At 44.2% G+C, this 24,643-nt stretch overlaps 1 protein-coding gene across 1 annotated transcript in view; it reads right to left on the bottom strand.

Annotated features, from left to right (window-relative positions):
- Window positions 1-24,643, bottom strand: part of PAG1 (phosphoprotein membrane anchor with glycosphingolipid microdomains 1) — a 165,305-nt gene that overhangs the window by 47,924 nt on the left and 92,738 nt on the right. Inside the window, exon 3 of the mRNA XM_055126776.1 lies at window positions 17,736-17,820. The gene's annotated coding sequence lies outside the window, so the exon portion shown is untranslated. The remainder of the gene's footprint in view (window positions 1-17,735; window positions 17,821-24,643) is intronic.

Below are 24,643 nucleotides of genomic sequence, written 5' to 3'. Positions count from 1 at the left end.
GTACTGCCCACTTTGGGAATAACTGACCTAAAGGTAAGAAGATTTACTCATTTCACTTCCGCTTTTACTATTTTGTTTTCTTTTTGACTCTAAGACAGCTCAAAAATATGAAAAAAAAAAAGTGGTCAACACTCAAGTGAGTGGTTGGGAAATCATAAGCCAGGGCAATGTAGTATTAGTCCACTTCCTCCAACTCGGGTGTTGGCTGTCGTTCTTGGAAAAGATATGGCATCCTCTGAGAGGAACAGTGTTTTTTAGTTACTAAAGGTGGAGGAGTACAGCTCCATTATTCAATGTCAGCCTGGAAGAACTCTGTGACTATACAGAAGGATGACACAGAACTAGTTATTTACATGTTACCAATCATACACATTTTTAAAATAGATGATACTAAATTTGTGAATGGCTTTGCTTTGGATAGGATTCTCAGCCATTTTTAAGAAACATAATGCAAAATGTTTAATAGAACAAACTCTTTGCAATAGCAATATTTAGAACCTTTCTTTGCATGTCTGAGGTCCAACCCAACATATTTTACACTAATTTTTTTCTCTTATAAAAACATTATTTCAGCAATTTAAAAATGTTTTGAGGTTTGGAAGGGCAGATATCTCTTGTTTGGGGCTCAGAAATCTGTGTACAATTTCTATTTTGGCCTATGACAAAAATATGGAATTCCCTTTAAAGATATTATGTATAAATAGAGTCATCAAATTTAGAATAGCAGCCCCAGATGGTCTATCAGTATCAACAAAAACCACTTTCCTTGCCAACATAAATTTCCTAAAGCAGAAATCATTCTCAGGCACTCGGAGACAGACATACCAGTACGAATACTTATTACCATATGTTTGGTACCAGGTTAGGTACTTATTACATGGTTCATAAAATGTTACTTATAAAACAAACTCTAGGGTCTAAATCGGTAGAGCATGTGTCTGGCATGTATGATGTCCGAGGTTCAATTCACGGCCCCTGATGGTCCTCGGGCACCACAAGTGCAGCCAGAACATACACAAGTGCAATGGCAGTGGACAATAAGCTTTGGTTATTCAAGATCAACTGTTAAACGTAGTAACCAGGTAGGAACAGTGGATTTGATCATTCCTATTCAACTCTTTTAAAAAATTGTTTTTAATTGAATCACCATGAGATACAGTCTGAATTTTCGTACCACAAGAACTTTCAAAAATCAGGAAGGAGCTTGAGGACAGAGGAAACGGAGCAGGAACCCCGTGTGTAAGCAGGAAGGTGATTCTGGCCCTCAGAGGGCCTGTGGTGTCTGCAGGGGTGGGGCTGGGCTGTGGAAGTCAGAGCCTGGCACCCCGGGGCCATGAGGGCCCTTTTCCAGAGGTGAGCTCATGACACTCCCCGTCAGGAAACACACCAGATGAACACTTGCACACCCTTCAGCTTACGTTTCAAGCAAGGCAGTCTGAGCTTTCTGTATGTCTGCCCCCATGCCCCTTGGATTTTGGGCCACACCTGGGGATGCTCAGGGATTACTCCTGGCTCTGACTCAGGAATCACAACTGGTAGCGCTCGGGTGGGGGGGGGGACTATGTGGGACACCAGGGATGGAACCTGGATCTGCCGTGTGCAAGGCCAGCTCCTTACTCACTGTGCTATCACTCCTGGCCGCCGGCTTTTCTTTTTATACCCAGCTCATAACTGATTAGAGGTATTCCAGAACCCTCCAGGAGAGATTTGTGGATCAGTCTGGGAGTAGATGGGGCCTCTGCGGTTTCACTGTTGTTGTAGGAACAACAACTCCTCAATGGAGTTCGGGGTGCCTGTAGGCCACTTTCTGCGGGGGACGCAGTATCTGATAGTTCCAGCGCTCAGTCCCAGCTGTGTGGGGAACACCAGGGCCATTCCTAGGGGTCTGGGGTAGAGGACGTGCAGTTCCAGGGAGTTGAATCCTGCATGCTCCACTCCTTTGAGCAACTGACCTCATCTTTAGATGGTTTAAAGACAAAAGCACACACACACACACACACACACACACACACACACACACACACATGGGTAAAATGACAAGGGAGGAAACGAATCAAAGATCTATCAAGGTTTTTATGCTTTGCATATATTTAAACGCTGGTTCTAGCCCATAGGAAAGACCTCAAATAGTTTTGGAGTTGAAATCTCATACTTGACCATCTCTGGTCCTTTCTGGAAGTTGACCCTTCACACTGACTCAATACTTTCTCCTGCGAGGTGGTGGTGGGGGGGGGGAATGTCTGGCTTCCCTAGACTCGGCTTCCAGGCTGTCAGCCTCACTAGGTGACAACACCTGGATTCTGCGCCAAGACACACAGGCAAAGGGCTTCTCCCCACTTGGCTTGGTCCACAGGGAAAGGCTGTGTGCAGCTTAGCGCTGCGAACGCCATACAGAGGTGCGCCTGATGCGAGGCCGCTGAAGAATAGACAATAATAAATTAACCAAGTAAGTAATCCAAGGATGCAGCTGAAGTCTAAGCTGGTTGGTGACTCAATGTCAAGGTCCCAGGATGCATTGCTGCTTGGGCACTAGTGTCACTCCCGTGCAGCTTGAAGTTCCCTGGCGATGCGTGGTGGCCTCCAGCACACAATGTATCTGGCGCTGCAAGGTGGGCGGGGGGGGGGGGGGGGGGGAGAGGCACGTGGTGCTGGCGCAAACCAGGCTCGGAAGCACGCATGCGCGCGCCTAAACCTTCTACCATCTCCGGGGCCCTTCCAGACACTTTATAATCTGATCCTTTACCTAGAAAAATCAAAGAATTTTAAAATTATTTTTATAGGATTGCTGTGAGCTCCAGGTAGGTGCAAAAAAAAAAATGTCTCATTGGTCACAAGTTTTTCTCCCACAGTGTATTTTTTTTTTAATGGAAGCACAGTGAGATACACAGTTATAAGGTTATTCATGACTGGGCTTCAGTTATATAAGTTTCCCACCACCAGTGTCCTCAGTTTCCCTCCCCCCCAACCCCCTGCCCCCCCCACCTGCCTCTGTGGCAGGCACTTTCCTTCTTGTTCTCTCTCTCTCTCTCTCTCTCTCTCTCTCTCTCTCTGCCCTCATGCTTTGGGAATGATGGTTTGCAATACAGATGCTGAAGATTATCGTGTGTTTCTATCCCGTTACCTACTTTCATCACTCAGTTCTTGTTCAGGCCCATCATTTCGATAGCACAGCAGGTAGGGTGCTTGCTTTGCACGCAGCCTACTCAGGTTCGATTCCTCTGTCCCGCCGCATGGCAGAGCCTGGCAAGCTACCTGTGGCGTATCCAATATGCCAAAAAACAGTAACACCAAGTCTCACAATGGAGACATGACTGGTGCCCGCTCAAGCAAATCGATGAACAGCGGACGACAGTGCTACAGTGCTACAGTGCAGAACACAGGAGTGTAGATGACATTTCTGCTGTGTGTTTTTTGGCCTCAAGGTATATTTCTCCAAGAGGCATTGCTAGGTCAAATGGGAGCTTAATTTCTAGTTTTTTGAGGAATGTCCATATTGTCTTCCAAAAAGGCTGGACCAGTCCGCATTCCTACCAACAATAGAGAGTCCCTTTCTCCCCGCATCTGTGCCAACACAGGTTGTTCTTGATTTGTGCTGGGTCACATTTAATGCCTATATTCAGATAATTAAAATCTGCATTCTGTTTTCCATAAAGGAAACTGTCACTCAATATTTTTGCTCATAATATTGCTTTCACCTAAAATATATCTTCTACTTTTTGCTATTCTGGTATTTTTAAACAGTGTTGGAGTAGCATAAAATATTCAATAGAAAGTCATAGAATGAAGGAATAAATTAGATAATCAGTTACACCAAAATAGTATTTCTTTAACAATACATGACTCTGGCTTTCTGCTTTTATTTTGAAGTTAAACAACTCTGATCTTTCGTCACTGGGAGATAGAGCAATGTGTAGCCCAGGACCTAATGCTAAAGAGATGTGCTCCACAAATGTTAGCTGTCATTGATCCTGTAGGTGAACACACCAAACAAAACCAATGCCAAGGTAAACACTGTAGCTGTGTGGCACGCAGGAGATTTTCCTAAATCCTTTCAAAATGAGGACAAACTTTCCTGGTATCTGTGATGTGAAGATTTAAGGCAGGGGGCATGGTTCTGTCCAGTCCTATTTGGCAAGCGTCTTTTTCTTTGAAGTGGTACTGGCTTTAGATGAGCATTTCTCAGCCTTTATCTGACAGGTCCTTCTGACCTTATTTCCTTTTTGTGACATTCCCTCTCCTATTAGTTGCCCCTGTCCCCAGGTTTGTGTTGTGGTCTCCTAGCTCTTGGTTGAGAAATTCTCCTTTCAGACCTATGGTGACTACAGCCTGCCATTGTCAGAGTAGAAGAGTTCAACTACGGAAAGAATTTGCATACATTTCCTGCTCTACTCCCAAACTAATAGCTCTCAACGTTGGCTGAATCTTGGAAGTGCCTCTGGTGACTGGTTTAATTAGTTTGAGGTACAACCTTCACACCGGATCTTTTAAAAGCCTCTTGGGTGATTTTTATTCAATAGTCAAAATTGAGATCCTCTATTCAGTCTTTCCCCAGAGTGCTTCCACCAGTGAAATAGTCTTGATTAGATTTAACTTCGAAGGTAGACCTAGGTAAACTTTCTTTCAGATGCTCATATGCTAGAAAGTAATTTCTCATAATGGATGATGACTGGAACAAAAGGAATCAAGAAATTCTTACCGGATGAGTAATTTCTTGATGATTAACTCCATGAGTATAATATAAACACTTGGCAGGGACTTAAATGTCTTGAAGACCTTAAGAATAATTGTGCCTTCAAAATCTTACTGTACTAAATTAAAGTAATTCACACTATATGTTATATTATACAATATAACACAGTACACTATATATTACATAATACATTCAAGCTAAATTGCATTTAAGTAATCCAAAAATGTTTCTTTGAAAAAGTACCTTATTAGTAGTAATAACATTTTTATCACAAACTAACTTTTCATATTAATAGTGCATACTTGTTATAATTATTGAGGCAAAATGAACATTTTTTTTATTAAATAAAGACCACACTTTACTAAAATGTTTTTAGAGTTGACTTACTATCTTTTCTTATTGTTTCAGGATCCCATCAGGATTACTTCTGCTTAATATTAGTCTGCTATATTTTCCCTCATTTCAACCGTGTGTGTGTGACAGAGACAGAGAGAATATGAACTACTTCTATTATATAGAGAGATATGAATCTCCTATTAAGCCAATGAAGGGCAAAATCCAACAAATTACTGTTCCCATATTCTCTAATGTAAAAGAAAAGGGCATATGTTAATGAAGCAATCTGCAGTTTTAATTATGAGGAAACCACTGTAGATGAGTAGAAGGTCAGGTTAAAAAGAATTTGACATTTGGAAAGACCTTGAAACATGATCTTTGATGTCAACGTATATTAACTCAATCTTTAAAAAAAAAAAGCAAGAAATAGAAAAGGAATGAGAATCTGAAGTAGCCAAAGGTAGTTCTCAGAACATTAGGTGAATGCAGAACAATATTCTGCAAAAGTGTAATCATTTACTTTAGGGGCCTTTTTGCATTTTTGAATCCATATAAATCAAATTAGTTTCCTTGCCAATATTTGTAGAAAATGTTTTCTAAACAAGACTGATTTATCATACTCTGAAATGAATTGTTAGATCACAACAGAGAATGTTAAAGAGTTTGCATCCCTTATAGAAATGCCAAACATTTTATTCTGCCTGATGCTGTACTATAAATAAGGAAATTCAAATGCTAAAAATGTTCTTCAAATTGCCAAACATGGCTTTCTAGCATCTACTTCCTTGTATAAATCACTTGTTCTCCCAAACTTTGAAATGAAAGCTAGTTACATTTCAGAGATTTCTAGTAGCTATGCTATATATCAGCTATATGTCAAAGATTTTCATTCATGTGCATTACTTTCTCTGAGATTGTATCTACTGAAATGCTTCCCTGGGCTTTTATTGAAGCTTTATTATAGAGCATTCATGAGAATGACACTTAAATATCAACATTAACAATAAAAATAGCCAAATATCAGTAACATTGGAAAATACCAATGCTGATTTAAAATTCTTTTTTGAAATTCTTTAGCTGAATTTGCATATAACAGACGTAACATATGTTTACTGGACTAAAAGAAATAGGAAATTCATAACATAAAAACTAATGGGCCAAACAAGATGATATAAATACTGTTCCAATATCCAAGAATATAGTGAATTAAATTCTAAGAAGCTTTACCTAACTAAGGAAACTAAGACTTCTCAGAAAGAAATCACTGTCTGTTGAGTAAAAGGATAATCAATAGGAGAAATGACACTATGACACTATGACTTGTGTTTCAAAACTGTATATGTATCTATGTGGGGGAGGGTGGTCCCAAGCAGTGTTCAGAAGGTCCATGAGTGTGCTGGGCGTGGGGGTTGGGGTGCATTCACAGCAATACTTGGCCAACGGGGACAGACAGTTCAGGGCTAAGGCATGAAGATTCAGAGATACAGGGTCCTATGGTGCTGGGGATGGAAGCTGGGCCCCGTATATGCAAAGAATGTCTCTGACCCCTACACTACTGGCCCCTCAAATTGTCCCTTGCAACAAATCAAAGATATAACTGTACATAGATTTGTAGCATTCATTTTGAGGCCAGAATTCACTTGGAGAGGTCATCACTAATCTTCACTTGAGCGAGGGTGGGTTTCTCAAGGAGACGGTCTCATATAAGGGATGAGCAAGGCACAGCCAGCTTCTAATCGACTGGCTATACCATTTGCCTTTAATCTTTCTTCTAACTCACCAGACCTCCCATTATCTAATTACCAATCATCCACTCCACAACGTCAGGATTTCCTTTAACAGTTATGAATAATTATTGCAACATCTTTTCTTCACTTCTGAAAGATTATTTTTACCTGTTTTAACTTGTAAAGTTGTATTTTTGCAAGCTCTCATGAAAGATACTATAATTATTTAAACACTTTGTCGTAGTATGTAAGGAGTGACTTAAGTAAAATCATTTGATTTTAGATGTAATTATTAAAGATTCTACCCCCAAATTTATCTAATACAAATGTTAACTCTGTTTTGACATTTTATACTTAACATGTTTGTTATATTAACTTTAAATTGATTTCTTGATGAAGTGAATGATTTGTAGACAACTTTTGAAACATCACACTGATATAAACTTAATTTGGATATTAAACAAATAAGTCTGAAAACCACTATATATATATATCACCACATACAAGTAGAAAATACTTGTTTTCATGAATATTTTTATTTCATAAATTTTGAACTATAGTAGTCTAAGATGATTTTTATGTTTCACTATAATGCAATGAGACAAGACAAAAAGTTTTAGGTAGTTGTGTGTAAACATTTTTATGAAATCAATCCATATGGTGACTGCTATTAGCTTGTTGGCAGGATTGTGAGGAAACTCATATTAAGGTATGGATGACACTTAATTTTAACAAAATTCCAAAGTTCATATGATCACTACTACTTTTTCTTTTTTGTAACTGAATTTGATATAATACAGATACTTGGAGTATCCCGCCCACATGGCAGAGCCTGGCAAGCTACCTGTGGCATATTCGATATGCCAAAAACAGTAACAAGTCTCACAATGGAGACGTTACTGGTGCCCGCTCGAGCAAATCGATGTACAATGGGACAACTGTGCTACAGTGCTACAGATACCTAATTGTCTAACATAAAACAAATGTATTAACTTATCTTAGACTTACAAAAAAGTATAATGCTACAAATACTCATGTAAACAATACCTCATTTAGGAAATAAAATACTAAGAACAGTAGAATCATACACACACAAATTTTGATCAGTGCCTTTTTATGCATATTGTCTCTATCTTTAATCAAACTTCCATTATATGTATAAAATAGTGAGAATCACTAATCACCGTCATCACTTTGCCCATCGAGTTGCTCGAGCGGGCACCGTTGTTACTGTTTTTGGCATATCGAACACCCAGGATGGCTTGCCAGGTTCTGCCATGAGGGCAGGATACTCTCAGTAGTTTGCCAGCCTCTCCGGGAGGGGCGGAAGAATCGAACCCGGGTTGGCCATGTGCAAGGCAAATACCCTACCCACTGTGCTATCGCTCCAGCCCTAACCATAAAATCTAATTAAAACCACCAAGGGAGTTTTCAGAATTTTGTGGTTTTGTATACTCTCTGGGGTATACAAAACCTGTATTATTATCAAATAAAATACTTAATTTTTACTTGTGAATACTTTAAAGACAGAACTTGGATCTTGACCTTTAGACTCTGAGTAATGGAGAAGCCCCAGGACAGGATTGACTCCTGCTGAGGTTGTGAAGAGGCTGTTCTAAGCCCCAGTGAACCAGGAGATGATAAACTGCAAGAAGTTAGAGATGGGCAGGTAGAGAGAGATGCGGAATCTTTGGCCATGGAGAGTGGAGGTCACGCAAATGAGCACTACTATCGGCATGGTCACCTCTTCAGCAACTCAGACTCCCATCAGTCCGATAAGGAAAATTCCAGAGCCCCCCCACCAAGCATGGGTGGTCTACAAAGTGGAATGGTTTGGTTCTGCAAGTGAGGACAACACGGCCACAGCTATCTATGAAGTAAATCAATAGAGGGTGCAGGTCACGGAGGAAGTTGCAGTTGGGCCAAAATTTTGGCCTAAAGACCACAGAATTGTTAAACACATGGATGAAACTTAGCGACAAACTTCTAAGAGATTGAACAGCAGATAAAACACTTGCCTTGTATGTAGCTGACCCAGCACCCACAAGGTTCCTTGAGTACCACTAAATGTGATCCCTGAGCACAGAGCCAGGAATAAGCTTTGAGCACCTCTGGATGTATCCAAGAAAAGGGTATATATATATATTTTTTTTTTCTCAAAACTGGTTTTGTTTCTGCTGGGAAAAATTTGATTTTAGTCTTACCAACAAAGAATCACAGTGATAGTTTCTGTTCAAATCACTGATTAAAATCTATGAGAGAAATTATGGTTCTATCCATGATGGATTTCATTCTGCAATACAAATCTCCATCCTTTTCCCAACCTCTCTTATGTTACATTTTCTGTGTCTCACTTTAGCCCCACTTCTTTGTAACTTATTTTGTCAGCATGTAGTGGTGCTTTTGTCTTATTTTTAAAGGTCTTTTATAGCAGCTTGGCTATAAGCTAGCAGTCATTTTATAAAAATGAAAAGAGCTTAGAGATAATCTGGTTCTATCCTCCAGATTTTACAGATGAGAAATCTGAGGTCTGAGGTGCCACTGGTATCTGTTTAATGATGGGGTGGAATTTAGGGATCACGAGTGGAGCTTATTCATTCTTCATTGCTACCCAGTTGCATCATATGATATTAGGGTCTCCTGACTCTTCTGAAGACAGTGGGAGAGTTGGCCTACAGTATTGTGCATACAGGGGCAGTGGGTGGATGTAGTTTGGGGGCACAGGTGGAGGGAAGTACGTGCTCTGGCTGTGGGGATGTTGGAATGATGTATGTATGGAATTATCATTAACAGTAGCACTGTCATCCCGTTGTTCATCGATTTGGTCAAGCGGGTACCAGTAATGTCTTCCCTGTGAGACTTGTTGTTACAGTACTACAAACTATGGCACTAAAAAGATGGGAGGAAAGGAGAAGAGGAAAAAAGATGATACGGTCCAAGAGATGTTGCTAGAGATTGCACCCTGCTGGACAGAATAAAAATTTTAGGAAATTTTGTATCTTGCTTTGGAGAGAAATATGCCATAGACCTTGGGCTGGAACGATAGCACAGCAGGTAGGGTGTTTGCCTTGCACATGGCCAACCCAGGTTCAATTCCTCTGTCCCTCTCAGAGAACCCGGCAAGCTACCAAGAGTATCTCGCCCGCAGGGTGGAGCCTGGCAAGCTACTCGTGGCGCATTCAATATGCCAAAAATAGTAACAACAAATCTCACAATGGAGACTTAACTGGCGCCCACTCAAACAAATCCATGAGCAACGAAATGACAATGACAGTGACAGGTGATGCAACAGACCAACTTAATCTTGCTATATCCAGATCTCTCAAATAAACATGCTGATAAACAAAACCTTTTATCTTTTCTCTTTTCAGGGCACAGTAGGGCACTGTACCCAAGAATAAGCCCCTAGCGTGCCCCAGGGAGGGCTGCGTAATCGAGTGCTCTAATGGCAACTGTGTTGGTTCCCACACAGGTGGGAGGGGGAGGCGTCCAGGGCGCATGTCACATAGCAGCCTGAGTGGGTTCTTGCCCTCCTGGCTCATCACAAGCCATCACTGGCTGTAGGGCCATTGTCTGTCAAATGATGCAGGAACCACATGGTGGCAGAGGTGCTGAGGACGGGAACCAGCCATCAGCTCTGGTCCTCCCCTCAAGGCTGCCTAGGGCTGCACCTATGCCAGCTGCCTCCCTGAGTGTCACCAAATGGTGCCTGGGACCCTGTGTCTTACCCCTCTTTGTTGATTTGTTAATGTTCAATCCACCTTTGTGTCACCACCCTATGTGATTGCTATATAAACTGAGACTGTACGAGAAGTAGAGAGAAGACACAGAAGCAAGGAGAAGACACAGAAGCAAGAGAGAAAACACAGAAGCAAAGGAGAAGACACAGAAGCGAGGGAGAGGACACAGAAGCAGAGCACAGAGCAAAAGAGAATCATCGGAGCCAGAAGCAGGGGAAAGAGCACAAAGCAAGTGAGAATCAGAGTCAGAGTGAGAAGTGAAGGCAAGTGGGACTCCAGAGATGGAAGCAGAAGGGCTCCGGAGAGAGAGGTTGGAAGAGACCAGAGGAGAGACTACAGAGATAGAGACAGAGATAGAGAGAGAGATAGAAGAGAGCACAGTGGCACACACAGAAGTGGAGCACAAGGAAGAGCCATCCTGATCCAGTCCATACACAATGGCTCAAGAGCACAAAATGGGAGCGGCGAGAGAGAGGGAGAGAGCGCTGCCCGGAGAGCCCAAAAACAACACACATACATCACCTCGTTCCGCGCACGCGCGCTTGTATTTTTTACACTTGGGGGTGCCCAGGAGCCATCTCTGGTGGGGTCACAGAGCCCTCACCTGGACTCCTGCCAAGACAGCCCTGAAGTCAATGCTGCCCCCATCCAGACGCTCTGAGAGTCACTCACCCTCTCTGAGCATCAGGCAAAGGAGCAGAGAATCAAAGGAGACGGGCACTCAGGCAGATTCAGCGATTTTGTGTTTACAAAATTCACTCCATGGCTTGGGAGCCGGTCTCCCGAGCTGGGGGAAAAGGCAGCTGAGATAGAGAACGGGCCACCAAGTCAAGGATGCTTGGAGGGTTTGCTCAGGGTGGGAGATGCGTGCTGAAAGTAGACTATGGACCGAAAACGATGGCGACTTAGCACCGTATTGCAAACTATAACACCCTAAAGGAGAGAGAGAGAGTAAAAGGGAATGTGCCTGCCACAGAGGCGGGTGGGGGGCGGGGAGGGAGGGGGGAATGGAGGGATACTGGGAAGACTGGTGTTGAAGAATGGGCACTGGTGGAGGGACGGGTACTCGACCCTTGTATGACTGAAATGTAATCACAAAAGTTTGCAAATCTGTAACAGTATCTTACGGTGATTCATTTAAAAAATTTAAAAAAAAATCTCAGAAGATCTGAGCCAATCTCACTGGAAAGAGTTTAACTTGTTTTTGCAGATTTTACTCCGGTGATTCTTTCTCGCTGTAAGTTCTCTCTCATAATGGACACAAACAGAAAAGAAACAATAGTATAAATTTAAATTGACTCATAATGCTGTGAAAACCCTCGCAGGTCTCATTTTAAGAGAGCCAGTGACTAGCCCTAAGCTCCTGGCCCTGGGGTATGACCGAAGAGCCGAGGGTTGTCACAGAAAACCCTGACAACAGTGAAAGGCTTCTGAACATGCGATGACAATCAGGCCCAGAGTAAATCTGGGGTGTTCCTTGCAGCACTTGCTTGTGTGGCCCTTGTTTCCCAGGTGAGGTGCCCAGAGATAGAGCCCAGAGTGCGAGGTGTGTGCCGTGCACACAGCTTGCTGTGCCACCTGCCCGACCCTCCCCCGCGGCTGCTCCAAGAGCCGATGGCAGGAGCACTAGGGCCCAGCCAGGCCTCTGCTCACTTCCTTAATAGTCGTGAACTCAGCTGGCGTCAATCAAAACCATGTCAGGGGGCTGGAGCAATAGTGCAGCAGGCAGGGGGCTTGCCTTGCAGGAGGCTGACCCGGGTTCCAGTCTGCATGTGGTCACCTGAGCCCAGTCTGATCCCTGGCACCGAAGAGGTCGCCTGAGCACTGTCATGGATCACTCCTGAGTCCAGAGCCAGGAACAGCCCCTGAGCACTGTCATACGGAGCCCACCCCCTCCCTCTCAATACATACACATTTCTCAGGCAAAAAGGGGTCACAAATGGAAAATTTGAAGCAGCCCTGGACTCACTGCCCGGGACAAGGACCCACAGGAGCGGGCAGTTCCTGTTTCGAGGGGCGGACACCCCTGCCCGCAGGTTCGCGCTGCTCTCTGCATGTCAGCACAGGCACCCGCCAGCCACCTGCGCTCTGCTGAGCCCCCCGGGTCTCTGGTGGGGCAGGAAGTGGAGGCGGGCCCGGAGGCTGAGCTGGCGGACAGGGCCAGACCCGAGCTCACCTGCCCGCCCGCCCCACCCTCACCCGCGGCTGCTCCAAGAGCCGATGGCAGGATCACTAGGGCCCGGCCAGGCCTCTGCTAACTCAGCTGGCAAATACAGTCAGTCAAAACCACGCCAGGGGCTGGAGGGATAGTACAGCAGGCAGGCTGCGTGCCTTGCAGGGGGCTGACCCGGGTTCCAGTTCCGGCACTGCATGTGGTCGCCTGAGCCCTGCTAGCTGTGATTTCTGAGCACAGAGTCAGGAGTAAGCCCTAAGAATAGTCAACTGTGGTAAAAAAAACCAACCAAACTAAAGAAGCAAAAGTTTAAAAAAAGTAAAAAGCACTTTAAAATACTTAAAAAAAAATTAAAAACACACTAATATTAAAAAAAAATCACACACTTTAAAAACAGACAAGTACACATGCTTTGTGTGCAGGCTGTCTCAGTTTGGTCCTCGGACCTCATTCACACTCCACTAGGTTACACGGGGATCGGCCCCTAAGCACCATTATACGGGGTCACCCATTATCTCCCAAAGGTGAAAGAGAAGCATTAGCAGGAACTGGCTTACCAACACCTCAGATCATTTTCTGGATTTTTTTCCATGATATTTGAAAGTACCATCCCATAAATATATTTTATAGATTTTTTTTAAGTCACAAAATATACCTTCAGAAAGATTCTCAAATATATTTGAAACTTACTCTCTTTTTTCTTTTCTGTTTTGGTCACACCCGTTGATGCTCAGAGGTTACTCCTGGCTCTGCACTCAGGAATTACCCCTGGCGGTGCTCAGGGGACCGTATGGGATGCTGGGAATCAAACCCGGGTCGGCTGCATGCAAGGCAAACACCCTACCCGCTGTGCTATCGCTCAGGCCCCTGAAACTTATTCTTGACCCCAGCTGTGATGCCGATGGCAAACTGGCAAACCTCAGTGAAGTGTCTGGAAGTCAGTGGGTGTTTTGGAATGGAACTGAATTCTGCTCAGTTCTGACCCTCGCCCAGGAGGCAGTATCCAACTCCACACAGGTCTCCCCACTGACCCTGTCTTCCCCTCAGAACCCGGTAGCAAGCCCAAGCAGCTCTTACTGGAGGCTGCTGCAGCCTCTCTCCGGCTTCAAGGCCGTTTCAAGTCCAGGTGGTCACTGTGCTCCTGGCCAACTGCCCCGACCAGAGACCAGAGGACCCAAAGCCCTGCGGAACAGCGAATCTGCTGCAGTGTGTCCCCCAGAAGCCCCAGAAACCGCCTGTACTCGAGGCAGTGCAGCTGTTTTATAAAGGGCTGGGTGTAAGGAAGGAGCGGCCAGGCGGGGAAGAGGCTTGGGGAAAGGGCCCTCGCAGGACCACCGCTCTCTCCCACCTCCGTGGCGGTCACCAGCGAGGGCGGAAGGTCTCTCTGAATTCCATCCTTTTAAAATGCACAGTGAGGGGCTGGAGCGATAGCACAGCGGGTAGGGCATTTGCCTTGCACGCGCCAACTCGGGTTCGAATCCCAGCATCCCATATGGTCCCCTGAGCACTGCCAAGGGTAATTCTTGAGTGCAGAGCCAGGAGTAACCCCTGTGCATCGCCAGGTGTGACCCAAAAAGCAAAAAAAAAAAAAAAAAAAAGCACAGTGAGGCTTCATTCATGACAGATGCCATCACTGGCCCACGGGAAGAACAGCACCCGGAAGCTTGGAGGTGGCACTGGGTGTTCCAGCCCTCTAATCAAGTGGGTGGTTCCCCTGGCAACCAGCCCCCAGAGTCAGGTGGGGTCCCCAAATGACACAATTAGCATAACAAAAGACACCTTTCCACCTCAGGGGTTAGGAAACGCCAGAGCTCTGGGAAGCTGGGGAGCAGGAACTGGGAATGAAGAACAAATCCAAGAAACTATTCCTTCTCCTCTGCACAGCTCTATCTATGTGCTTATTACTCGAACTAAGGAATGTTCTTAGAGATGGGTAAATGTGAAAACAAAGCAGAAAATGGACATGATAGTACCATGGCGGTAAGATCTGCCTTTGGTGTCTACGACTCACCCTTCTGTAGATATAAAAGCCGAGAAAGGCTTGGAGGAACGTAAGTAAGAATGCATACTGATACCATCACAAGTATAATTTTAGAAATAATTTATATACCCTTGCTATTATGACGATTGCTGTATCACTGTCACTGTCATCCGGTTGTTCATTGATTTACTCGAGCAGGCGCCAGTAATGACTCCATTTATCCCAACCCTAAGATTTTAGCAGCCTCTCCTTACTTCCCCCCCCCCCACCAATGATTGGAGACTCTTTTCAGGGTCAGGGGGATGAGACCTGTTATTGTTACTGTATTTGGCATATCGAATACGCCACAGGGAGCTTGCCAGTCTCTTCCGCGGAAGTTCAATGTAGCCATAAAAATCACCAACTCTTCTTTTCACCTTCAAACTAATTGCTACTTAGAACCAAAGCCTTCTGGTGAGGAGAATGAATATTCCTCGTTAGTATAGTGGTAAGTATCCCGGTCTGTCACACGGGAGACTGGGGTTCGATTCCCCGACAGGGAGTTATCTAAAAAATTATGACGATATAAGGGATAAATGCAAGCCCTGATAAAAGGCTTCTGATAAATCCAAGGCATGACTCTGGGATAGGAGGGATCCCCTTCCAAGCATAAGGTCTGTGGGATAAGAGAGATCCCCTTCCAAAAAATACATATGGTTGTGCAGATGAGCCAAAAGCAACCAAGACCCCTCTGGACTTGGATGGGAAGCACCCTCACACATGTGCTCTCGGGGCTTTCCTGGTCTCCAGCTCATCTGCGAATACGGACACACTAGCCTGCAACTGGAGCCAGCCTGACATCTGCCCCTCCCCCCCACACGCATGCACATGCACACGCACACACACAGACCCCTGGGCACAGCGCTGTACTCGAGGCCTGGGAAAGAGGCTGAGGTGAAGGCAGATTGAAGCAGAAGCGCCAGGCCTCAGTCCCCATTTACAATTCTTGGATTCAGCTTCCCACGCTGGGCTTGCACAGGGCTCGGACCCTCTGCTTGCACACTGGTTGCAACCACAGTTGCAACCAGAGGAGGGCTGCAGTCCCCGCTGCAGTCCCCGCGCACTGCGCCTAGAAGGGGGCACCTCTTATCTCAAGGCTCAGCTCTGATTCGCTTTATTTGAGGGGAAGGGCTCACTGGGCAGTGCTCAGGGCTTACCCCTGGCTCCACTCTGCATTTCAGATGGTGCGGGGGTCGGACCCCCTGAAGTGGTGCGGGGACCATGTGCAGGACAAGTGCCCTACCCGCCGGACTGTCTTTCCTGCCCCACCAACATTCCTGTTTCCAAGTCTTTTCTTTTTCTCCGGAAGCAAGCTTACATCACAGTCGCTTCCGGGAAACCCCAAAGACAGGCAAAGGTAATTTTTCATTTATTCCAATATGTGAATGTTCATGTACAGGAAGTGATCTCAAGACAGGCTGGTGGTGTTTATAAAGTCCATCTAAATGTTGACCATTTCATTCTTGTTACTTGTTACTACAGCATTTAGAAAGATGGCCTGTTACCTTAAAAAAAAAAAACAACTTCTTTTCTTATTTCCATGCAAAAACGTACAATGCCATGTGAAGAAAGCTCTCACATAAAAGGGAATTATTCGCCCAAATTGTAATTTGCATTTATAGTCATGAGAAACTATTAAAACACATTTAAAAAAAATCTTTAAACCAATCTATCAGGATTTTGAGATTCCCCACTGCTCTGCTATTTTGTCACTCTGTATGCATGGCACAGATTCCTGCCAAGCCGATTATAGTGAACAAACAATGTCCCCTCTGTCAGAACAGAGAATGAATAGTATCACAAAATTCTTCTCTAATGTACAGCCTCCATTTCCCGAGCCCAGCCCTTCGGAAGAGATTCAGGACGGGAACCGGCGAGGAAAACATTCCTCCCTGCTTGGCCATCTGAAATCACATTCTAGCAAGCTAAAGACTAAGTAATGTCATCCATATATTAGCTGCTAAACAGAGAAAGTTGACAAGTTTATTTTCTTTTAAATTGGATCGTATATTTTCCATTCCTGTGTGTATGTGCACTCAAATATCTCTATCAGGAAGGAAGAGGGCATTTCATCAGATACAATTTCAGGATTTAGCAAAGAACAGCTTTGGGCTAGCGACTGAGCAGCGGTAGGGTACTTCATAGAAATGACACAGCAATTTGTGTTAAAATATTGGCAGCTAATTCATGAATGCTGATGCTGCCTATGAAGCTGGCTGCTTCTCTTAAGCCCTTTATTCTCACTAAGCTCATGATCCATAAAGAAAGTGCCTCGAGTTACTCCTCTGAGACATACAGTATGATGCTGACAGACTTCACTTTGGTGTGTATTTTCTCTCTCCCCATTCATTCATTCATGCAACTCATTCATTCACATTCTCTGTGTGTGTCTGTGTCTGTGTCTGTCTGTCTGTCTGTCTGTCTGTGTGTCTCTCTCTCATCACATACCTCCCAAAAGAGCCTTTAGGGAATATGATTTTCCAAAACCCACTGTATGAAACATTCTCAACAACCTACCAATGGTTTACTTTGCAGTACTTTCATAAAAGTGTATGGATTGATTTATGATTGCCTACATGTGTAAAGTTTTTATTGATGGACAATAATGATTTAGGTTTCACTCCTTTCTGGTCTCCCACCCCTCCCCCTGTGATATGACTATATATTTGACTTTAGCCTCTGGAGAGAATCACCCAACTCTTTCCTCTTAAAGGAAAAATGCTTTGTTTATACTCAGATCACATAGGCTTTTGTTTCTATGAATATCCGAAAGAATAACACACACACAAAGTACGGCTTCCCTGCTCCTCCCCTTTCCCCACACATTTGCAGTCCAGCTCACTGAGCTCGGAGATGCTGACGGCTTTCTCCTGGTAACACATTCAGGACAGAATGCAGGGAGCACTCACAGCTCTGCTTTCTCCTCCGGCCCCCTCTCTCCCTCTCCGTTTGTAGTAGGAGAAACAATTCAGCTTTTGTGCTGGAGCACTGCAATTTGCAAATCCTAATGAAGAGCCTGCCCCCCTCTTGGTACAATGATAATATTTACCTTGGAGAAATGTTTGTCCAAGTAAGCGTTCACAATGTATTCCCTTTGAAAGGTCTGTGGCCAGAGTTCCCTCTTCTTATTTGGCCTGTAACCAAAGAGAAAGAAAGAGAGGGGGAAATCAGACAGATGGCGAGAGACTGTGTCCAATTCACTGTAAAAATGCTAGCAAACAGATACTAAAGACAGAGTCTTATATATTTCCCTGAACACAGAAGACTGCAAAGTAGAGAGAAGAGTAAAAGTAGTGGCGGCTAAATAAAACATTTCTGTAAAAGAAGAGCCAAGTCAATGCATAATCAAATATAACATTAATTGACAAGTTCTTTGGTATTATCCCCCTAGACTGGTGACAAAATGATCTGTGTGCTATTGTAATGGTATTAAGCTGAATTTGAGATAATTCAGATTTTTTTTAGAAAGGATTTATGCCTTTAGGTGAAGGAAGCTGTGACTTAATTGTGAAAATGCTTCTTACAAGGAAAATCCTGTGAGTGGCACGAACAGCGTGACAGTTGTTGCTTCACCCACTGCACAGTGGCTGTGGAAAGATGTGCAGACATGGAGATTTCAGGGATGACTTCCCTTGATCTCTCTCCTGATCCGTCAGCGCTCCTCGGTCCCATCCCATCTGTGGCTCAGCTCTATTTTTGGTACCCAGCCCTTCCTCCAGCCTCTTTCCTTGCCAGTTTGTTTCACCTCTTCTAATAAATATCTCCTGTAACCAACGTCTGCTTTACACCACACAACAGGCTAGGTGCCCGAGTAAGGGGAGAGAGAGGAGGGGTGGAGTGACTGAATGACTGAATGGTGCCCTAAAGAGAATATCTGATTGACCAAGAAACCCAGAACTTCTCGTCTCATTGTTTGACAGATTGAGATATAATTTCTGATTTTCACTGTATCACTGTCATCCCATTGTTCATCGATTTACTCAAGAGGGCACCGGTAATGTCTCCATTCGTCCCAGCCATGAGATTTTAGCAGTCTCTCCTTACTCGTCTTTCCCCATGATTGGAGGCTGTTTCGGGGTCAGGAGAATGAGACTTGCTATTGTTACTGTCTTTGGTATATCAGATATGCCACCAGGAGCTTGCCAGGCTCTGCCATGAGGGCAGGATACTCTCGGTAGCTCGCTGGGCCTCTCTGATGATGTGTCGAAGCAGCTGCGTGGTCCAGAAATATGTTCACGCATGCGTGAGGCTCAGCCAGAGCGTGTGGAAAGCAGCCTGGAGCGTGGCGGTGGTTGGGTAGTGGAGGTCGGCTGCCGGGGCTGGGTCCCTTGGGGCGGGGAGGGCTCTCACCCGCCCCCCTCTGGGTATGCTATGGCTATACCACAATTTATTGAACCATTTATCCAATGAAAGAGTACAAGCCTTCTAGTTTTGCATCTAGCGGTGTGCTTTTTCTTTGGGACAGGGCGTGTGAGGATGCCTGTAAGAACCATGAAGCACAGGGGGATTGAGATGGGGTTGCCTGCATCCAAGGCAGGTGCCTTAACCTCCCCCCTCCCCCTGCCATCTTTCAAGCTCTAGCACTGTGGTCTTATTCAGGCTACACAGGATGCTCTTTGCCTGGGTGATGCCCTCTTCCAAGTCAGCAGATTATGTGGGTTATCTCGAGGTACATCTATTGTTTCCCAGACAGCATCCAAGTGAGAAATGCCTGTCTTTGTTTACCACCGCATTCAGCTACATTATTATTTTCATTTTAAAAACAAGTATACTGAGATGAGAACAAGATACACAGTCACGGACTGTCGTCCTACATGCTGACTGCAGGTCCTTCCACTGTCACTTAGTAAACTACAAGGGCAGGACTTGGGAGGAAAAAAAAAAAGAACTGGCCAGATCCACCTACATATTATCTTTTCTTTTATCTTTTTATCAGCTTTCTAGTCAAACCTCTCCTAGACTCGGGTCATACGATCACGATCACGAAATCCTGTTAATCATCGATTTCTCGAGCAGGCTCAGTAACCTCTCCATTCGTCCTTTCCTGAGATCTTAGAAGTCTCTCTCAACTTGGCCCTCCCAATGATGTCGCACAGGAGGCTCTTTAAGGGTCAGGGGATCCAGCTTGTTACTGGATTTAGCATATGAATACACCATGGGAAGCTTGCAAGGCTGTCCCATGTGGGCAGGAAACTCTCAGTAGCTTGCCAGTTTCTCCCAGAGGGAGAAGTAGGCTACAAGATAGCGCTTCTGGGAGCTTGTTTTTAAGTCTCTGGATGTTGGCTGTTGATGGGATTACACACACCTGAGTTCCTCTGCTGGTACCTTCATGCATGAGGCCCGTCCGAACCTGTGGAGAGAGGCCTCGAGCATGGCTGTAGCTAGGTTCCGGCGGTCTTCGGCCACCAGGAGCTCTGCTCAGGGTGGGGAGGGAAGCTGGAGCCCATCCCCTCCGAGGGGCCCTGGGGGAAGACAGCCAGGCATGCGGGCAAGAGACTCTCTGCATAGCTCTCTTCTGGGAGCCTGCTTTTAAGTCTCTGGATGTTGAATCTCTTGCCCGCACACCTGGCTATCTTCCCCCAGAGCCCCTTGGAGGGGATGGGCTCCAGCTTCCCTCCCCACCCTGAGCAGAGCTCCCGGTGGCTGAAGACCACTGGAACCTAGCTACAGACATGCTTGAGGCCCCTCTCCATACGTTTGGACGGGCCTCACACATGAAGGTACCGGCAGAGGAACCCAGGTATGTGTAATCCCATCAATGGCCAACCGGTCATACAGATATATGAAAAATGTGGATTCGCTTGCAAACATTTCTTCTCCATGTTATTTGGTTAGACCGAGAGAGTTCTCCTGAATTCATTACAGCATGAGCAAAATTTGGTGATCTAGATCAACTTTGGCAGAAAAGAACAAAATGAAAGTATAATCTTTCTAAAATTGCCAAATGTTATTGCTATGCATCAAAATGTTTGTATATAACTTTCCTATTACCTATATCAGAACAAAGACTGATTTGAAAGTTGAACAAATGAATTGACATGGATAAATGATAATTTTCATACTCTGCTGATGGGAATAAAAAGTGATATGGCTACTTTGAAGACAGTCTAGTTGTTATCAAAAGGTTAAATATGTGGGTTAAAAGGGGTTATCATTAGACACAGTAACTTCATGCCTATACATGCATCAAGAAATATTAAATTATGTATCCAAATAAAAATTTATATATGGTTGTTAACAGCAGCACTATTCATAACAGCCCAAAGTGGAAACATTACGAATGTCTATCAACTGGCAATCAGATCAATAAAATATGGTACATCAATATCAAAGATTACTTGGCTACAAAATGGAATGAATCACTGATGTAATGTATGTTAGAACCTGCAAGAACCTTAAAAGCATGCTAATACACACATAAATACACACACACACACACACACACACGCACAGAGCCCAACCTATAATGCTGCCATTTACACAGAATTTGCAAAATGGCAAAAGCATAGAAACAAAATGAGATTTATGTTTGCTTGCGATTGTGGCTGATGAGAGTGACAGTTAAGCTCTTCGAGGCAAGGTTTAGGTAATGAAAATTCTGAAAGTCATTTAAATGATACACAAGTCAATGAATATCCCATTCACTTTATGGTGAATTGTAAGCAATGTCAATTATATTTCAACAAGACTACCACCAAAAGTATCCCAAGTGATGTGGATAGTACAGTGGCATTCCCCAGACCAATCGTAAAGACTTAGGGCAGACCTAAGGGTGATATTAACAGAAATCTCTGCAATCCTTGATCTCAAGCATGACCACCTGGAACACGGAAAATAATCATATTCCAACTGTCAACCTGTGTAAAATTCTGCAGGCTCCAGCTGCTCCTTCAACTCCCATTTCGTTTTTCATAATTTTTCATTTTTCAAAGAATGCAGTGGACAGCAGTTAATCACTAAAAATAATTACAGCTCCAGTGAGAGATTCTCTGCTTTCAGTGGAGATTCTGTTCTGCAGAATACAATTTTGGGACCTCTGAGATAAGTCTCTCCTTGCATCTGACTGCCGAGCACTGCATACACTAAGCGAGTGAAAGGCCAAGCTCCGCACTGCTTCTTCCTTCCTTTCCGTCACTGACAGTTTTCACGAAGACGGTTAGCTGTCTCTAAACACCACGGTGATGTTAAGTAGACTCAGACAGATGAACTCTGGTAGTCCACGATGCATTTTACCAATTAACCTGAAGGCTTGCTTGTTCTGACTCAAGTCACTCAGAGGAACTAAGACAGAGTTCGATTTCTGGGTCACTGGGACTCTGGGGATGAGCTATGCGCTTGACAGATGGTCAGATCCAAGACTCAGCTGGCCCAGCAGAGGAGAGGTCTAGAGAGAAGAATGTCGCCTCAGAACTGTGACCTTCCAGTCTTTTTGGGGGGCAGGAACAGCAATGGTAACACACCTTTCTGCTACCTGGCAGCACAGACCTAGGTGAGCTATACCAGACTCTCGTTTGTGTGTGTGTGTGTGTGTGTGTGTGTGAGAGAGAGAGAGAGAGAGAGAGAGAGAGACCCAGTTATGTACTCACTCACTCATGGATTACTCCTGGTGATACTCCAAGAACCATATGGCATGCAAGCTATCAGACTTGGGTCAGCCATGTGCCAGGCAAGCAGCCTACCCACTGTCCCACCTTTCTGGCTCTTCCATGATGGTCAGATAACAATGCTCAAACTTCAAAGAAATTGGAAGGTAATTTATGAGCCCATTTCACTCAATACTTGAACTCTTTGTATAAAGCCTGTGACAACCATTTTATAAGTACGATGCCAAAGGGACTTGGTTAAACGTATCAGGTAAACATATGAAGCACTGAGTAAGTCATGGTGCTTAGCAAATAATAATTATCCCACATTAACCCATTCATTTAGTAAATTAATTTTTAAAAACTAGAGTAAACTCAAGGCTATTGCTTTCATAAAACCATTGCAGTTTCTGAAGATTAAGAAAGGATTGTTTCTCATCATCAGCGTAATACACTGTGACATTATATCACACATGCCGGTGCCTCCTGAGTGAACACCATTTTTTATCCAGATTCTAAGAGAAATGGGCAAATAAACAAATCTTTGCCCTGACAGTCCAGCCGAGGCTGGAGTCCCTTCCATAAAGGCCTTCCAGAAGAAATCCTTTGCTGCTACTTTTAAGTTGGAAAGCAGGGGTAAGGAAGTTTCTTCTGAATCTCAGAGCCTTAGTGGCTTCGACTTAATTTTAATCTTGGTTGCAACTTCTAGGGCCATACAAAGCGAATCCTATATTTGCCCAACTATTAAATCCTTGAAAAGACCGATTTACAGAAGTCCTTCTTCCCCTACGTTCAAGCCTTCCTTTCCCCATTCCAAAGAATACAGTTTTGAGGTCACCTACCATGACTCAAATAGCACAAAGGCTGTAAGGAGAAGTGAGCTATGCCCTGACTGGGCTTCCTCTAGCTTAAAAACCCTACTTAGGAAAACTGGCTACTCACTAGGGAAAATTCCCCATGGACACCAAGTTTTAATGGTAGTGGTGAGGAACTTTTAATTTTTATTAAGTTTTCATTATTATTTAGGTTGTTACAATAGTGTTACCATTTATAGCAGCAAGGTACAGTGTTACTGCACCCAACCATGAGTCCATCAACCTCCACCAGCGTTCCTATGTCACATCCTTTCTTCCTCCCACACCTCTCCCCACACTGTTCATTAGAAGTTTTGTGATCCCAGGCCAAGGGTTTGTCATTTTTTTGATAGCGTCTATTCCCTATCGTCAACACACGGAGTGAGATCATCTGGTATTCGTTCTCCCTCTGAATTCTTGAGGCCAGTTATCACAGGGAGGCAAAGTTGTACGAAGGGACAATAGCAGTGAAGTTGACTGTGATCCATCACCATCATGGGGTCATCACAAGAGGATATGGTCACTGGCCATCACTCAGACTAAAAGCCACACTTTTTTGAGAAGACCTCTTGACAAGAGCCAACACAAATCACGGTACTCCAGATAGATGCCTTGTTCCAAACATTTACATACTAAGGGAGAAAAAACTGAAGTTCTAAAAGATCTGAGGAGAGGGGGTAATCATAAAGTTCTAGAAATCATTCCTAGGATATTAGGTCTTATTTTTGCTTCTTTTGTTTGCTTCTTAGACCCCTGGACTGAGCAGTGACCATTGGCAATGCCCAGTGCCGGGTGTCAAATTAGGGCTGGCCATATGCAAGGCAAGCACTTTAGCCCTTGTACTATCTCTCAGGTCCAGAATAGTAGATCTTGCATCTAAAACGCAATCAAGACTACTTAGAATGCAATGATGGCCATCCTGATGGTTAACAGGAGGGTGGTACTATTGGAACAGTCTCAGCGCAAGATATTAAAATTCACCAAACAAGTTCTGCCAGTGTGAGCAAGACAGTGAGCAAGGTGTAGTAAGTACGTGATTAGAGATTCACTACTCTGAACTGGGAGTGGGGGGGGGGGGAGGAATGGTAGGTTTAAACATGTTATGGACCTTGCTTCAGTGAGAACAAATTCAGGTTTGGGAAGGGCAAGATGATGCAGGTAAGAGGAACTAGTGGGGAGGGAGAGAGGCAAAGAGACCCAGGGTTAGGGCCAGGCCAATACTTGAGTTTTCTTGTGGTTCTCTTCTGAATGATCAAGTTCAAAGGCGATTCTCCAGACACAGTAGCTCTTTGTCAGTAAGAACAGAATAGAATTTTTACTTGTGTTGGTCAGATACTATTATTCTTATTTAGAATAATGGAGGTCACACAACTTTTTTCAATAGCTACACTATAATGTGGGCATATATGAATCTTGCACTTGACTATCTCAAAGTTCACTTTCTTTCCTATAAGATGCTGCTAAATCACGTCTCTCCTCTTCTACAGTTTAATTGGTGGTGGTGGTGATGGTGAGGTGTT

The sequence above is a fragment of the Sorex araneus genome, chromosome 2, assembly GCF_027595985.1.
Source record: "Sorex araneus isolate mSorAra2 chromosome 2, mSorAra2.pri, whole genome shotgun sequence".
In the NCBI taxonomy this organism is placed as follows: domain Eukaryota; kingdom Metazoa; phylum Chordata; class Mammalia; order Eulipotyphla; family Soricidae; genus Sorex; species Sorex araneus.
The sequence above is the reverse complement of the archived record's forward strand: the minus strand, read 5'-3'. Positions and strand labels throughout refer to the sequence as shown.